Here is a 15488-nt window from a genome sequence, read left to right on the forward strand (position 1 = left end):
GTGTAAGAATTGTCAGAGCTCCCTATGGGTGGCAAAAGAAATGCTGCAGCCCATAGGGATCTCCTGGAACCCCAATACCCTGGGTACCTCAGTACCATATACAAGGGAATTATATGGGTGTACCAGTATGCCAATGTGAATTGGTAAATTTAGTCACTAGCCTGTAGTGACAAATTTGGAAAGCAGAGAGAGCACAAACACTGAGGTTCTGGTTAGCAGAGCCTCAGTAATACAGTTAGGCACCAAACAGGGAACACATACAGGGGACATACTATGAGCACTGGGGCCCTGCCTGGCAGGGTCCTAGTGCCACAAGGACTAAAACAACATACATACAGTGACATATGGGGGTAACATGCCAGGCAAGATGGTACTTTCCTACACAACCCCCCCCCGCCCCAAACGAAGGACAATAAGACTAGCCATGACCTGATGAGTCTTCATTGTCTAAGTGGAAATATCTGGAGAGTCCATCTGCATTGGAGTGGATACTCCCAGGTCTATGTTCCACTGTATAGTCCATTCTCTGTAGAGATATGGACCACCTCAACAATTTAGGGTTTTCACCTTTCATTTGTTTTAGCCAAAGTAGAGGTTTGTGGTCTGTCTGAACAATAAAGTGAGTGCCAAACAGGTATGGCCTCAACTTTTTCAGTGCCCAGACCACAGCAAAGGCCTCCCTCTCTATGGCAGACCAATGCTTTTCTCTAGGGGTCAACCCGTCTGCTGATAAAAGCAACTGGTTGATCCTGGCCCTCAGAATTCAGTTGTGATAAGACTGCCCCTACCCCTAATTAAGATGCATCAGTTTGAACAATGAATTTCTTGGAGTAACATGGGCTTTTTAGGACAGGTGCAGAGCACATGGCCTGTTTGAGCTCCTCAAAAGCTTTCTGACAGCTAGCTGTCCATAACACCTTTTTAGGCATTTTCTTACTTGTGAGATCATTAAGAGGGGCTGCTATGGAGCCATAATTTTTTATGAATCTCCTGTAATACCATGTGAGGCCTAAAAAGGCTCTCACCTGGGTCTGAGTTGTAGGGGGAACCCAATCCATGATTGTCTGGATTTTCCCCTGTAGTGGTGCAATCTGTTCTCCGCCTATCAGGTGGCCCAGATAAACCACTTTCCCCTGCCCTATCTGGCACTTTGAGGCCTTGATAGTGAGGCCTGCCTTTTGCAGGGCCTCCAAAACTTTCCAAAGGTGGACCAGGTGCTCATCCCAGGTTGAGCTAAAGACAGCAATATCATCTAGATATGCTGCACTGAAAGCCTCCAACCCTTGCAGGACTTTGTTCACCAACCTCGGAAAAGTGGCAAGTGCATTTTTCAAACCAAAGGGCATCACTGTAAATTGGTGATGCCCTCCTATAGTTGAAAATGCAGTCTTTGGTTTAGCATCTTCTGCCAATACGCTGCAGTCAAATCAAAAGTGCTTAGATACTTGGCAGATGCCAGTGTATCAATGAGCTCATCTGCCCTGGGTATAGGGTGAGCATCAGTTTTTGTTACCTGATTGAGACCTCTGTAGTCTACACAAAACCTCATCTCCCTCTTTCCATCTTTGGTATGAGGTTTTGGTACAAGCACCACTGGGCTAGCCCATGGGCTTTCAGAAGGTTCAATCACTCCCAGATCCAACATTTTCTGCACCTCTTGTTTAATGCAGTCTCTGACATGGTCAGGCTGCCTATACATTTTACTTTTGACAGGCAGGCTGTCTCCAGTATTAATTGTGTGTTCACACCAGGATGTTGTACCTGGCACAATTGAAAAGAGGTCAGAAAATTGTCCTAGGAGATTGATGCAGTTGTCTTTCTGTTCTGCAGTCAGACAATCTGCCAAAACTACTCCCTCCACTAAGGCATCTGCTTCAGTGGTGGAAAAGAGATCAGGGAGAGGGTCACTCTCTTCTTCCTGTCCCTCATCTGTTGCCATGAGCAGGGTGAGATCAGCCGTGTCATAGTAGGGTTTCAGGCGGTTGACATGAATCACCCTAAGGGGACTCCTGGCAGTGCCCAGGTCTACCAAATAGGTAACCTCACCCTTTTTCTCAACAATTAGATGGGGTCCACTCCATTTGTCTTGGAGTGCTCTTGGGGCCACAGGCTCCAATACCCACACCTTCTGCCCTGGTTGGTACTGGATCAGAGCAGCCTTCTGGTCATGCAATTTCTTTTGTAGCTCCTGGCTGGCCTGAAGGTTTTTACTGGCCTTTTTCATGTACTCAGCCATTCTGGATCTTAGGCCAAGTACATAATCCACTATGTCCTGTTTAGGAGCTTTTAAAGGTTGTTCCCAACCCTCCTTTACAAGAGTGAGTGGACCTCCTACAGGGTGTCCAAAGAGGAGTTCAAAGGGGCTGAACCCCACTCCTTTCTGGGGTACCTCCCTGTAAGCAAAAAGGAGGCAAGGTAACAGGACATCCCATCTCCTCCTGAGTTTTTCAGGGAGTCCCATTATCATACCTTTGAGAGTTTTATTAAACCTCTCTACCAGTCCATTAGTTTGTGGATGGTAAGGAGTGGTGAACTTGTAGGTAACACCACACTCCTTCCACATTGCTTTCAAGTATGCAGACATGAAGTTGCTACCCCTGTCTGATACTACCTCTATAGGAAAACCCACCCTGGAAAAGATTCCCAGGAGGGACTTTGCCACTGCAGGAGCTGTAGTGGTCCTTAGAAGAATGGCTTCAGGATATCTTGTGGCATGGTCCACAACCACCAAGATAAACCTATTGCCTGAAGCAGTAGGAGGGTCAAGGGGGCCAACTATGTCAACCCCTACCCTTTCAAAGGGCACCCCAACCACTGGAAGTGGGATTAGAGGGGCCTTTGGATTGCCACCAGTCTTGCCACTGGCTTGGCAGGTCACACAAGACTTGCAAAAATCTTTGGTGTCCTCTGACATCCTAGGCCAGTGAAACAAGGGGACAAGACTTTCCCAAGTTTTTATCTGGCCCAAATGCCCAGCCAAAGGAATGTCACGTGCAAGAGTTAGGAGAAACTCTCTGTATTGCAGGGGAATGAATAATCTCCTGGCTGCTCCAGGTTTTGGGTCCCTTGCCTCTGTGTACAAGAGGTTATCCTCCCAGTAAACTCTATGGCTGTCACTAACATCCCAATTTTGCTGTTCGACAGCTTGCAGTCTGAGACCCTCTAATGTGGGACAGGTTTGCTCTGCCACGCTCAGCTCTTCCCTGGCAGGACCCCTCCACCCAAAAGCTCAGCAGTGTCTGCTGCCAGCTCATCTGGTGAAGGTTCTGCACAGGGAGGAAATTCCTCTTCTTCAGAAGGGGAATCATCTGTAGAGGGAGGGATAGTGGGTAGGGATTTACCCTTGCTACCCCTAGCTTTAGGGAGCACTTGGTCCATTCTTCCAGGATCCAAGTTACCTGTCCTTTTTGCTTTTTGGCCTGAGCCCTGGTTAAAGCAAAAATATGCCCAGGAATGCCCAGCATTGCTGCATGAGCCTCCAACTCCACTTCTGCCCAAGCTGCTGTCTCTAAATCATTCCCTAGTAGACAGTCTACAGGTAAATCTGAGGCAACCACAACTTTCTTTGGACCAGTAACCCCCCCCCATTTGAGATTCACAACAGCCATGGGGTGGCTAAGAGTGTTGTTATGAGCGTCTGTCACTTGGTACTGCTGACCAAGTAGGTGTTGTTCAGGGTGGACCAGTTTTTCTATCACCATAGTCACACTGGCTCCTGTGTCTCTGTAGGCCTGGATCTCAACACCATTTATTAGGGGAAGTTGCTTGTACTTATCCATATTAAGGGGACAAGCAACCAAGGTGGCCAAATCAATGGCACCTTCAGAGACTAAAACAGCCTCTGTGGTCTCCCTAACAAGACCAACCCCAACTACATTGCCAATAGTGAGCCGAGCTACACCCTTGGATTGGCTATTAGTATGTTTCCCACCACCACTGCTATTACTAGGGGCACTAGAATTTGCAGCAGGGGTTGTGGTGGTGGGAGGTTTGGTGTTTTTCTTTGGACAACTAGAATCAGTTGCCCAATGGCCTTTGACTCTACACAAATAACACCAAGGCTTTTTAGGTTGATTATTGGAAGAGGATTTGGACCCCCCCCGCAGAGGATTTTTGTGGGCCTGATGAAGACTCAGTATGTTTACTTTTGTCCCCACCCTTGTCAGAAGACTTACCATCCTTCTTCTTGCCATCCTTGTCACCCCCTGTATGACCTTTTCTGTTCACCCTTGTTCTGACCCACTTGTCTGCCTTCTTTCCCAATTCTTGGGGAGAGGGCAGATCCGAGTCCACTAGGTATTGGTGCAACAAGTCAGACACACAGTTATTCAGAATATGCTCTCTCAGAATAAGATTATACAGGCTTTCATCGTCAGATACCTTACTGCCATGTAACCACCCTACCAAGGCCTTCACTGAACAGTCCACAAAATCTGTCCAGTCCTGAGAGGACTCTTTTCTGGTGTCTCTTAACTTAATCCTGTATTGTTCTGTGGTTAAGCCAAATCCATCCAAGAGTGCATCCTTCAATACTGTGTAGTTGTTAGCTTCACTTTCTCTAACAGTGAGGAGCCTACCCCCACCCTTTCCAGTGAAAGATAGCCACAAAATAGCAGCCCACTGCCTTTGAGGGACTAACTGTACCATACAGGCCCTCTCAAGTGCAGCAAACCACTTGTTGATGTCATTCCCCTCCTTGTAAGGGGGGACTATCTTGTGCAGATTCCTGGAATCATGCTCTCTAACAGGATTACTATCAGGAATACTGCTGCTGCCACCATGGGGTCCTAACCCCAACCTCTGTCTTTCCTTCTCAATGTCTAGGGATTCCCTATCTAAGGCCAGCTGTTGCTGTTTAAGCTTCAGTCTGGTCTCTTCAACCCTCAACTTTTTGAGTTCCCTTTCTAACAAGTTATCCTCAGGGTGGGTGGGTTGGGAATGCTTTGACACAGATGACACATTGAAAACTTCAGAGGGGGACCTGTCCCTAACTGTCTGGACCCTGGTAAGCTGGCCTGGCCTGAATAAAGGATGCCCTACTGTGATGGGAACCTCCATTACTACCAGCATTACTAGGTGCCCTGCTAGCGGACAGACCCTTATCAGAACCCTCCCCAGCTTCCTCAGGGGGTTCCTCTGAATCAGACTGGGAAGCGTCTACAATAGCCTTAGAACCCGCCGTAGCGGGCTCTACCGGCTATTAAAGGCCCACTCCCGCGTTAAATGCCCGAGCCGAAGGAGAGGGCATTTAACAAGGGAGATGGACTTTAATAGCCGGTAGAGCCCGCTACGGCAGGTTCTAAGGCTATTAGAACATTCTGCCACTCAGGGCAGAATGTTCTATTAAAAAAAAAAATGTTCACGGAGCCAGAGGGGATTAAAATCCCCTCGGGCTCCGTGAGGCTTTGTTCACAGCTGTTGCTGTGAACAAAGCGAACATTGGAATGTTGGCACTGTGGGCTTTTACCAGCCAGTAAAAGCCCGCAGCACTCCATTGTTTTCAATGGAGCCTCCAGCATTCCAATGTTCTAATAACCTCTCATTGGATGGGCCAGACTGGTTCTGGTCATCCACCATAAGCATGTTAAACAGAAACTCTTTTGTAGGGTTCGTTCCTATAACTAAACTTCTATCTAAGCAGAGACTCCTTAAGCTCTTGTAGTTCAAAATGACATAAGTAGCATTGACAGTTTTGAGAGAGGAATCTACCAAAGACATGATAGCAAAAAGGTTTAGAGATAGGGAGAAGAAAGAAAAAGTTTAAGAACTTTTTGAAAGCACAGAGAAAAAAACTTTTTCTAACTTTTAGAAAACTTTTAGAAGTTTTAAGAAACTTTTCAGAACTTTGTGAAAAGATTTAGAAAAGAAAAACAAACTTTTTGGTGTAAGTGTACATACACTGAACTGTTCGGTATATGATTCTCTTATGAAAAGTACAAAATGACAAAGTGGTAAAGCAGGTACAAGTACTTATCCTACCGCTGCACCACCAATGTAGGAGGCTGGCCTGGCTTGTAGTGGGTACCAACGGTACTTACACCTTGTGCCAGGTCCAGTTATCACGTATTAGTAGAATAGAGGTGTTTCTAGCAGCTTAGGCTGATAGAAGGTAGCTATGGCAAAGCAGCTTAGGCTGAACTAGGAGACATGTAAAGCTCCTACTATACCACTTATGTCATATGCACAATACCATAAGAAAACACAATACACAGAGGTACTAAAAATAAAGGTACTTTATTTTTATGACAATATGCCAAAAGTATCTCAGTGAGTACCCTCAGTAAGAAGGTAAGTAATATACACAAGTTATATGTACACAAACCAAAAATAGGTAAGTAAGAGTAAGGAAAGTAATGCAAACAGTGTAGAATTACAATAGGTTGCAATAGACAAGCATAGGTATAGGGGCAACAAAAACCATATACTCCAAAAGTGGAATGCGAATCACGATTGGACCCCAGACCTATGGGAACTTGTAGTGGGTCGCTGGGACTGTAAGAAAACAGTTAGGGTGTCCAAGATACCCCACCCCAAGACCCTGAAAAGTAGGAGTAAAGTGCACCTACTACCCCAAAAGAGCACAATAGTCGTGATAGGGGGATTCTGCAAGAACAACAACCACCAGCAGTGCACTGACAATGGATTTCTGGACCTGAGGACCTGCAAGGGTAGGGGACCAAGTCCAATAGTCGCGACAGTGTCCGGGGAGGCAGGAGCCCAGGAAACCCCAGATGAAGGTGCAAGGAAGCTGCCTCCAGATGCAAGAAGCTTGGAATTCTGCAAGAAAGAAGAGGACTGGGAACTTCTCCTTTGGAAGACAGATGTCCCACGTCGCGATGAAGCTTGCAGAGGTGTTCCCACGCAGAAATACCGCAAACAAGCCTTGCTAGCTGCAAGGGTTGCGGTAGAGGTTTTTGGGTGCTGCTGAGGACCAGGAAGGACCAGGATGTCGCCTTTTGGAGGAGGAGACAGAGGGGGCACTCAGCAAATCAGAGAGCCCTCACAGAAGCAGGCAGCAACCGCAGAATTACCCCAAAAGGCACTTAGAAGAATAGTGAACAGGAGTCCACGCGAAGTTACAAAAGAGGGTCCCACGAAGTCGGTGGCCAACTCAGAGGGTTGTGCACTGCAGGACGGAGTGCTGGGGACCCAGGATAGGTTGTGCACGAAGGAAATCCTGGAAGAGTGCACAGGAGCCGGAGCAGCTGCAAATCACGTGGTACACAGCTTTGCAGTCTAGCGTGGGGAGGCAAGGACTTACCTCCACCAAACTTGGACTGAAGAGTCACTGGACTGTGGGAGTCACTTGGACAGAGTTGCTGTGTTTCAGGAACCACGCTCGTCAGGGTGAGAGGGGACCCAGAGGACCAGTGATGCAGTCTTTTGGTGCCTGCGTTAGCAGGGGGAAGATTCCGTCGACCCACAGGAGATTTCCTCAGAGCTTCTGGTGCAGGGTGAAGGCAGGCTACCCCCAGAGCATGCACCACCTGGAAACAGTCGAGAAAGCCGGCAGGATTAGGCGCTACAATGATGCTGGTAGTCGTCTTGCTACTTTGTTGCAGTTTTGCAGGCGTCCAGGAGCAGTCAGCGGTCGATCCTTGGTAGAAGTCGAAAAGAGGGAGATGCAGAGGAACTCTGGTGAGCTCTTGCATTTGTTATCTGAAGAATTCCCCAAAGCAGAGACCCTAAATAGCCAGAAAAGGAGGTTTGGCTACCAAGGAAGGAGGATTGGCTACCAAGAGAGGTAAGAGCCTATCAGAAGGATCCTCTGACGTCACCTGCTGGCACTGGCCACTCAGAGCAGTCCAGTGTTCCCCCAACACCTCTGTTTCCAAGATGGCAGAGGTCTGGGACACACTGGAGGAGCTCTGGGCACCTCCCCTGGGAGGTACTGGTCAGGGGAGTGGTCACTCCCCTTTCCTTTGTCCAGTTTCGTGCCAGAGCAGGGCTGGGGGATCCCTGAACCGGTGTAGACTGGCTTATGCAGAGATGGGCACAATTTGTGCCCATCAAAGCATTTTCAGAGGCTGGGGGAGGCTACTCCTCTCCAGTCCTTCACACCTATTTCCAAGGGGAGAGGGTGTAACACCCTCTCTCATAGGAAATCCTTTGTTCTGCCTTCCTGGGCCAGGGATGCCTGGACCCCAGGAGGGCAGAAACCTGTCTGAGGGGTTGGCAGCAGTAGCAGCTGCAGTGGAGACCCCAGAAAGGCAGTTTGGCAGTACCCTGGTTCTGTGCTAGAGACCCGGGGGGGATCATGGAACTGTCCCCCCAATACCAGAATGGTATTGGGGTGACAATTCCATGATCTTAGACATGTTACATGGCCATGTTTGGAGTTACCATTGTGACGCCATACATAGGTAGTGACCTATGTATAGTGCACGCGTGTAATGGTGTCCCCGCACTCACAAAGTCCTGGGAATTTGCCCTGAACAATGTGGGGCACCTTGGCTAGTGCCAGGGTGCCCACACACTAAGTAACTTTGCACCCAACCTTCACCAGGTGAAGGTTAGACATATAGGTGACTTATAAGTTACTTCTGTGCAGTGGTAAATGGCTGTGAAATAACGTGGACGTTATTTCACGCAGGCTGCAGTGGCAGGCCTGTGTAAGAATTGTCCGAGCTCCTTATGGGTGGCAAAAGAAATGCTTCAGCCCATAGGGATCTCCTGGAACCCCAATACCCTGGGTACCTCAGTACCATATACAAGGGAATTATATGGGTGTACCAGTATGCCAATGTGAATTGGTAAATTTAGTCACTAGCCTATAGTGACAAATTTGGAAAGCAGAGAGAGCATAAACACTGAGGTTCTGGTTAGCAGAGCCTCAGTGATACAGTTAGGCACCATACAGGGCACACACTATGAGCACTGGGGCCCTGCCTGGCAGGGTCCCAGTGACACAAGGACTAAAACAACATACATACATTGAAATATGGGGGTAACATGCCAGGCAAGATGGTACTTTCCTACACATTACAGTAGAAAGAAGGAATACAGAGAAGTAAGAGAGTAACACACCAGAGAAAAGAAGACAATAAAGGGTTAGACCGTGGAGAGAGATTAGAGAAAAGAAGACTGGATGGAGCAGCAGAAAGACCGAGGCAGGTGGTGTGAAAGGAGTCAGTTGAGGGTAGAAGATAAAGGGACAGGCACCAGAGGGAGGAGATGCAGAATGAGTGAGAGACTGGAGCGAGGAATAGAAAGGAAGAGATACTAATCAGGGTAAGAAGGAAACGCACAGACAGAGGAGTGAAAAATAGAATGGCGGAGGAGAAACTAACACTGGTATAAAAGGAGTGGTGAGCGAAGAAGATGAGAAAAAAAAGAAATCCAGCTTCATTGCCACTCTCGTTTACTTGCTTCTAATAAGTTGGCTTCAATAGGTGTTGCTTCCTCATCTTGTGTTTGTCTCTCCTTTGGAGCAAAGACGCATTACTTGTGTCCTTTCACTGCTCATTTTTCAGGTGTTACTTTTCTCTTTCTGTTTCTCTAATGTACGTCTTCCCTCGCCTTAGCATTATTTTCACACCTATTTGCTGTCTTCTAATTGGGCTGCATGTGCTGGCTTCACTGCCTCTTCTTTCGGCTTGGGCATGGACCAAATCCTAATTGCTGTCCTCCCGTCCACTGATCACCTTGTGATTGAGGTACTACTTTTATTTTTTCTTCTTCCCTGTTGAACCTCTTGCCATTTGTAGATATGTTTTACTGTGTCATACACACTTCAAATAAGTCCTTTTCTTTTTTTAAATAGATATTTATTGTGACAACAGATTGTATCTACTTTTATTGACACAACAGATGTGATCTGCTTTCAAAGGGCACACATTTTTTTATGTGAAAGGATTTTTTGCCATATGTCATTTTTATTTCTTTTTCACACACGGGTAGATTAACTGATTAGCTCAGAATCACACGAGTGTTGTGTGGAGAGACCTAACATACAGTGGCAAAGTGTAAAGTATGAATCCACTGCTTTCAGTAAGTTGAAAGAAGAATTTATTCACATATAAGTAAAAGAGCCCACCAGACACATCTCATGTGAGACTCTCAGAGCAACTGTCAATTCACCGTTGCTCGGAATATCGCTTATTGAAAGATTCGAATGTACCCATGAGCTTGTGACAGCACGCGCTCATGAATACATTCTAAACACATATAACACATCTTCCTCTTTTTGAACAACAACAATAAACATTCTTATACATAGGAACTCATATAACTAAAAGATCAATACAAATAAAAGTCTTTAAATTTTGAAGGTGCTGACACATTGCGACTAGGTCTGTCAACCCTAGGACTAACATGTCCTGTAGAAGCATCTAAACTCAAATATGAGTCTGTGTCAAAAACAGTAGAGTCTTCATTTGTAGTTTCCTCATTTACAGATGACCCTGGAAGAAAAGAAACAACTGAAGCAGTTGGAGTAGCAATACAATCATGCCTTACTTCATCGTGGAATGCAGAATCAGTAACCCACATATAATTATCATCCTTCTTTTTTACTTCAAGAATTTTTTTTGCTTGTAAATCCGTCAATTTCATTAAATCCCTTTTACTCCACCAGCCCTTTTCAAAAAGTAGCACTGGACTTTTAGATACCCTCACAATTTGTGCAGTACCCATACATTTTGAGTCCCCTTTTTTAACTCTATATGTTTTTTTAATTAAAACCCAATCACCCATATTATAGATTACATCCTTCACTTTAAATTATTTATCAAAATAGACTTTTGTTTTACTTTGAGATTTCTCAACTCTATCCAAGATTTCACTCATTTTTCTTTTAGACTTTGTCTTTTGCATCCTCAACGCCTGCATCCAATCAGGATTTACCAGCAACTTAGGAGTTCTGCACCTGATTGGTTCAAATGGTGAAACCCCTGTGGTGGTATGAGGAGTTGTAAGATAGTTCCATTATTTTTGCCTAAAAAAATGTTCTACATTTAAATTATTGGCTACTGCCGTTTGAACCCCTTCTTTTAGAACTTGATTAACTCTTTCTACTAAACCATTTGAGGATGGTGAATATAAAGCCAATTGAAGAAGCTTAATGTCTAGGGATTTTACAAAAAGTTTTATACTTTTAGATGTAAAATGTGTGCCATTATCCGTGACCACAAATTTAGGTGGACCCTCAATCTCAAATAGCTTCTTTCAAAATCTAATTACATTGTCAGTGGTTGCAGTTGATACAAAATCCATATACACCCATTTTGTAAAGTAATTTACTAGTACAATCATGTATCGCTTATCCAGGTTTAAACACTCAAACGGACCAGCAAAATCAAGTGCCACTTTGTCCCAGACAGCTTCTGGCATTGGCACAACATTTAGAGATGTTTCCGAAGTTCTCCAATGCTTATCTGAAAGCAGGCATGTAGTACAAGTATTTATGCATTCAGCTACTTAAGCATCTAAAAGTAAAATTGTTTCAAGTTTTTAGCAGCACTATTAACTCCTAAATGATCTTTATGAGCTAACTCAATTAATATGCTTCTGATTTTATATGGAGGAATGCATTTGTCATTACGCATTGGTATTCATTTCATGATGTACAACTCGTGTGCTACTTGAGAATATTTTGTGACTTCTTTGCTTAAGTTTTTGTCCTTAGGCCATCCACTATTTAGGAAATTTACCACCTCTTGTAATATTTTATCCTTGTTAAGAGCTTCCACCCAATTTGGTATGACACACTACTATTACTTTCTACTAAATCGTCTACCGTAGCTATAACACTTTCATCCTCCTCAACATATCCTTCTTCATCATTATCTAGAATTGACATTCTTGACAAACAGTCCGCACATACAATTTCCCCCCCAGAAATGTACTTAACATCAAAACTAAATTCCTGTAACCATAACAACCTTACAAGACGCGTAGAAGCTTTACCTGTCCCAGTACCACTGAGAAGATATACTAGTGGTTTGTGATCAGTGTATAAAGTGAATCTATCACCCCACAAAAACATTTTAAATTTCTCCACAGCCCAAACACAAGCAAGAGTTACTCTCTCAATGCTACTGTAATTGCACTCTGATCCTTTTAAACATCTAGATGCAAAAGCTACAGTAACTTCCTTTCCATCAATCCATTGAGATAATACTGTACCAAGACCTATTTGGCTTGCATCAACCGTAAGTAAACATTATTCTCCTGCACTACAAGGTGCCAATGCAGGTGCTGAGATTATCATGTCTTTAATCATAACCTTTCACAAATTGTGAGTAATATTCACTAAGTCCTAAAAAGGACCTAAGGGAATCCTTATCTTTAGGAACAGGTGCCTCTTTAATTGCTTTAATAAGGCTACCAATAGGTTTGATTCCTTCTGAAGGTATTTTATGCCCTAAATAATCAATTTCATTCGTTAAAATTTTACACTTATCAGACCTTAAGGTAATTACATGTGCTTTGAAAACCGATAAAACTTTACGTAATATACTAAAGTTTTCTTGTTTGCTGCATGCAAATATTAGAACATCATCTTGAAAAGCTTGAACTCCTTCAATATCCTTAAGTACAGTGTCCATGAGTTTCTGAAAAACACTGGCAGCTGAATCTAGCCCAAAAGGCATTCTCAAAAATGTATAAGCTCCAAAAGGTGTAATAAATGTTGTTAATTCTTGTGAATCTGAATCTAAGGGAATCTGATGATAAGCAGACTTCAAATCTAGAATACTGAAATATTTTGCTTGTCCCACATTCGCTAATAATTCCTGAATTGTTGGAAGGGGATGACAATCAATTTTGATATTCTTGTTTAATAAACGAAAATCTGCACATAAACGAAACTCTTCTGGGTTTTTTTTAACAAGAACAATTGGACTAACTCACTCAGAAGAATCAGTTTCAACAATAATACCTTCATCACACAAATTCTTCAACATTTTTCTTAAACCATCTCAGGCACTTAAAGGAACTGGTCTCACCTTATGAACCACTGGAACAGTATCCTGTTTCAGTCTGAGGTGATGTTCAAATTTCTTAATCAAACCAATTTTACTTGAAAATACTTCTGGAAATTCTTTAATAATTGAATTAACCTCATTTTCTGAAGAATTTTCAATATAGGAAATATGCTTTGGCGCTATTTTCACTGGTGTACTCGCTCCAGGTATTAACATTAGTCCACGTTTGGCCAAATCCTGCCATCCGACAAGATTCCGGCCTTTCAATGCCACATACATTTTTGTGGTAATTTGTTGACCTAAACATATCAAATCATCAACAAATTAACCAAGCATATGAATTTCTTGTTCTCCAAAAGCTTTTGGATTAATATCTGGAGGTAGCAATTTCTTATTATGCCCCCACTTGTCAAAAAATAAAACATCAGATATAATGGTAATGGGAGCTCCAGAATCTGCCATCATAGGGACCAACAGATTCCCCACAAGTATGTCACTTTATGGACCTTTAACTTTACTTTAGTTTACAGTTACATTTAGTAATATTTTTGAAAAATCATTATCTAAATCTAGTTCATTCACCTCAACTTCAACATTATTAATTCTTAATTGTTTCTTTCCTCCTTTACACACACCTTGAAAATGTCCTATTTTCCTACATTTGTTACATCGTTTACCAATCGCAGGACACTTATCATTGTTTCCCAAATGTGACTTTGAACCACAATGAAAACAAAATAATTTTTAAAAAAATTGTGGAGTACTCTGTTTTCTATCTTTCACCTGCACTAAACCTACGGTGTCTATGTCTTTATTTTTAAATGAAATTTGTTCCTGGGAAATGAGTTTACTTGAAATTAAAGAGCGCTCAATACCTTTAGCTATGTCTACAACTTCTCCTAATGTTGGATCTCTGCAAGCCAATTATCGCTCTTGTATTTTTTTTTTTGCTACAACCATAAACTAACTGATCTCTAATGTACATATCTAACGTTTCTCCAAAATTACAACAAGAGGCTAATTGCCTAAGAGCAGATACAAACTCTTCAATAAGTTCACAATCCATGTGTTTCCTTTTGAAAAAATTAAATCTTTCCAATAAAACACTGGGTTCCTCCGAAAATGTCCTACCTAATCTGTTAATGGCTTCCGTGTACTCATCCCATTGACCAAAGTTATCCTGAGGAGCATCTAATTCTGGTAAATTGTCAAATATTTGTTGCCTCTCTTGTCCCAAATGACTGAAAAGAAAAGCCAACTTCCGCTTTGGTTCAAATATCGTTGCAACTACTGCAACTAAATAGTTTTCAAAACATCTTAACCAATTCTTCCATTTCATTGGTGGTTTCCCTGGGTGTTGCAGAAAAGGTGTAATTTGAATCAAATACTGATTGGAAGCCATGTTGAAAGAAGTGCCCAAAACAGAACCTTGTGAAAATCCGTTTGTCGATAAAAATAAAATAAATAAATAAACAGCTTCTCTGACTATTTTATACTAAGCTATGCAAATATTCAGCTTAGAATATGTGTCTATTTAAAAATGGTTATCAACGTGAAACCTCACAGCACTACTACAAGTTTGGGCACTCTGTTTTCTAATTAAAGCTCCCGCTTCAAAATAAACCTGCTTTCACACGTCAAAGGATCTGGAATCAAAAGCGTGCAGCGTGGATAGCGTCCTGAAGCGCCTGGCATTGCTCAACAGTAATGCCTGACCTGTTGAACCTTAAAGATGGCTGCTACAGAGGCGTGACAAACATGCAGCGTGGATAGCGTGCTGACGTGCCTGGCCTTGAACAATAATTATGCCTGACCTGTGCTGACATCAGCCATCCGGCAAATTAAACATCCACACAAAAAAACACAGCTGACAGGTCCGAAGGTACCTGGACCTCACTGGAGACCTCGCCTTCCGACACAAAACTCCTCGCCCTCCAACAGGAAACTCCTCGCCCTCTGACAAGAAACTCCTCTCCAGCAATGAAACCTCCTTGAAGCCTGTGTTGTCTGACACCAAAGCAGCAACAGGAAATACACCGGCCGTCAAAAATCCACTGATGGGCTCCTAAACAAGTGCTTGTCCTCGTCGCCAATATGTAAAGTATGAATCCACTGCTTTCAGTAAGTTGAAAGAAGAATTTATTCACATATAAGTAAAAGAGCCCACCAGACACATCTCCTCATGTGAGACTCTCAGAGCAACTGTCAATTCACCGTTGCTCGGAATCTCGCTTATTGAAAGATTCGAATGTACCCATGAGCTTGTGACAGCACGCGCTCATGAATACATTCTAAACCCATAGAACACAAAGCCAATAGATCTCACCTTTGAGACTATAGTTTCCATCATTGCCTTTTGTTCATGCTGTACATCATGGCCATTGCCGACTTTGGCAATGATTTGTAGCCATGTTGTACAGCAGCCTGGCTGAAAATAATAATAAAAGTGCATTAGCCCTAGCTGCGTCATAACTCTTTATCAAATTAGTTTTAGCCACACTGCAAAGCATCTGCTCTGCTATACAGGATGGCTACAAAACATTGCCAAACTTAGCTTAAAAG

The 15488-nt window shown here is 43.4% G+C and overlaps 1 protein-coding gene across 1 annotated transcript in view; it reads left to right on the top strand.

The window, feature by feature from the left end:
• Nucleotides 1-14773: 14773 nt before the first annotated feature.
• FRMD8 (FERM domain containing 8) overlaps nucleotides 14774-15488 on the top strand; it is a 52940-nt gene continuing 52225 nt past the window's right edge. Inside the window, exon 1 of the mRNA XM_069216466.1 lies at nucleotides 14774-15047. The gene's annotated coding sequence lies outside the window, so the exon portion shown is untranslated. The remainder of the gene's footprint in view (nucleotides 15048-15488) is intronic.

This window comes from Pleurodeles waltl, chromosome 12, assembly GCF_031143425.1.
Source record: "Pleurodeles waltl isolate 20211129_DDA chromosome 12, aPleWal1.hap1.20221129, whole genome shotgun sequence".
NCBI classification, from domain to species: domain Eukaryota; kingdom Metazoa; phylum Chordata; class Amphibia; order Caudata; family Salamandridae; genus Pleurodeles; species Pleurodeles waltl.